Source organism: Schistocerca serialis, chromosome 5, assembly GCF_023864345.2.
Source record: "Schistocerca serialis cubense isolate TAMUIC-IGC-003099 chromosome 5, iqSchSeri2.2, whole genome shotgun sequence".
Lineage (NCBI taxonomy): Eukaryota > Metazoa > Arthropoda > Insecta > Orthoptera > Acrididae > Schistocerca > Schistocerca serialis.
This window is the reverse complement of record NC_064642.1, coordinates 61,241,175-61,243,642: the sequence shown is the minus strand read 5'-3', so window position 1 is coordinate 61,243,642 and position 2,468 is coordinate 61,241,175. Positions and strand designations below refer to the sequence as shown.

The 2,468-nt window shown below is 38.7% G+C and overlaps 1 non-coding gene across 1 annotated transcript; it reads right to left on the bottom strand.

The window, feature by feature from the left end:
- Positions 1 to 975: 975 nt before the first annotated feature.
- Positions 976 to 1,047, bottom strand: Trnaw-cca (transfer RNA tryptophan (anticodon CCA)). Its single transcript has one exon. It is a non-coding gene; the product is annotated as a tRNA-Trp (tRNA).
- Between the last annotated feature and the right edge of the window lie 1,421 nt (positions 1,048 to 2,468).

The following is a 2,468-nucleotide window of genomic DNA, read 5'->3' as shown; positions in this document are numbered from 1 at the left end:
AATGTCAGAGCTCTGTTAGTGCCGGTTGACACTGAATGGACTAACTGCCTGGAGGAGGACAGAATACGCTCCAATTTAAAGAACCCATACAAAAGAGCCAGGGATGTGCACACTAAGGCTAGCTGCTTCTTGTGGAAAGAGAACAAATACAAAAATGAAACTTCGTTCCAGCCGCTGGCAGGCTCTGCTTGGAAAATAAGCATCTTCATTTTTTCCAGTCGTCCTCCATTCCTCCCTCTCCACTTTATCTCACTCTTCTCCTCTCTCCTTCACACATTCAATCGTTTCAACCATCCTTCTGTCTCTTGCCAGCTAATGACTTTTCATGAGCTTGACTTGATATCCAGCCACCTCCCATTCTTTTAACACGTCCACACCACCTTAACCACGTTTTCTCGGTGGTTTCTTGCAAGGGGTCCTCCTTAACTATGTCACTCACCGTCTCATTCCTTATTCTTCATTTTACTGACACATACATCATGTGCATTTGAAGTCTGTAAAGAGGGGGGAAAACTTCCAATTAGGGACGTAAAAAGAGCTTAAAATGAAATTGAAGAACACACATTTTTGTCGACAGACTTATTGTCTGCTGTTTTCGACGAAAACTGGCAAGCATTTTATTCCACTTGTAATTAACTTTCTTCATACGTGTGTCGTTAAGTCCTGTAGCTGCATATGTGGTTTCATACTTGGATATAAGTGATTCGACTGAGTCTCGAATTCTATCATTATTGATTGTAAGAACACAAATATTGTTCTGTTTAACACTCCATCATGCTGCACAACATATGTGGGATCCTCATTAGGTGTTTTCTTTCATTATTCCTGAAACATATACAAACGTCGGTAGGTTACGAATATGTTACAGCTGACTTTGTTGTTGTTTACATCTGTAAAAATGTATATAATATTCATATTTTGTCACGTTATGAAATACATTAGATCATTGCTTCACACAGCGATATTAAAATATTTTGACCCCGACGTGATTTGAACACGCAACCTTCTGATCTGGAGTCAGACGCGCTACCGTTGCGCCACGGAGTCATCCGTTTGGAACAAGCTTTAATACATGCTCATATAGGATTTTATGAATTTTGAGCTGTTCCCCATAAAGAAATATTGGATAATTGTTTAAGGACGGACGAGATATAAATTGCAGATGAGATGTAATTTCTGGAAAACGGGGAAATGAGAAAGAATTGAAACGTACTTTTGAAGCAGAAATCTGCTCACAGGTAATATATTATATCTGTTGCTTAGGACACATGCTTCATTGGTGTTATACGCTTTGTGATACCTGCCGTAATTGACTTCCATTGTCGGACGTCTGTGGCAGATAATTATCGCCTTTGTTGGAGTCTTCACGCTAATTACCATGCGGGAGTTCCGCGCGAACGAACGCTGCTCAAAGTCACAGTTTCTCAATGCTGTAAGAACACCTGAAATAAGGTGACCATGCATACGGGATCCGAAGCAGGGACCAACTTTACAATTGCTGGCATCTTGGAATGCAAGAATGCTCTGATATTACCATACATTATTAAAACTTACAACGAAATGAGTAGTAGGCATCAAATGATGATACAACAAACATAATTTAAAACACAGGCGCATTCATAGTTTGTGCATAATTATTGTATAACACTTATATTGTAAAAGTTAGGAAGCAGAACACAGCACTTGCTTAGGTATCCACACACACCTTTTACACTCAGTTATTCATGCCTCTAACTTCTGTGATGTATGAATTTCACTAAGCAGAAATGTGGTTCCCTTTCAGTTTAAGAACAACTGTATTTGAAATTAATTTTCACCATCAGTATTGCTTTCAAAGCCTGTATTTTCAGAGTTTTGTTGATGTCCGTATAATTTTCATCAAAGAAAAGACACGCTCGACAGGTGCATCCGTACCGGGAAGACATAAGTAACATAAATCCCACAAACTTAGAAATATATTCATAAGATATATATTCGAATGCATGCTTTCGCGGCGATATCTGTTAATAAGATTAATTAACTTATTTTCATAAGATTATCTTATTTTCATAAGATATATGTTTGGATATCAAGTGCTAGAACATTTGTACCCAATGCATATTAGTGGCAGTTTTTTCTATGCTTTATTTCTCTATTTGCTGAGGAGTGGCCCATGCTGCATAGTTAACACACTCTTATATTTTGAAATCTCACATTACCGAAAATCTGATCTGATTTTTAAAAGTCAGAACTCTTAGATGTCCTGGGAGAACCCATTGGGGACAAGGGAGCTGGATTCCAAAAGCCGAAACTATCCCGGCCACATTGGGATGTCTGCTCACTTGACATTAAGTCGTAACCATCTACCTAGTAATTCCTCTAGACAGATTTCCATGACGCTGAGTCATTTAAAGAATGAGCAGTATCTGAAAGAAGTCACTTTCTGCGTTCTTCAAACTGCTGGATGCTGATACGCTTAGGGAACTTGT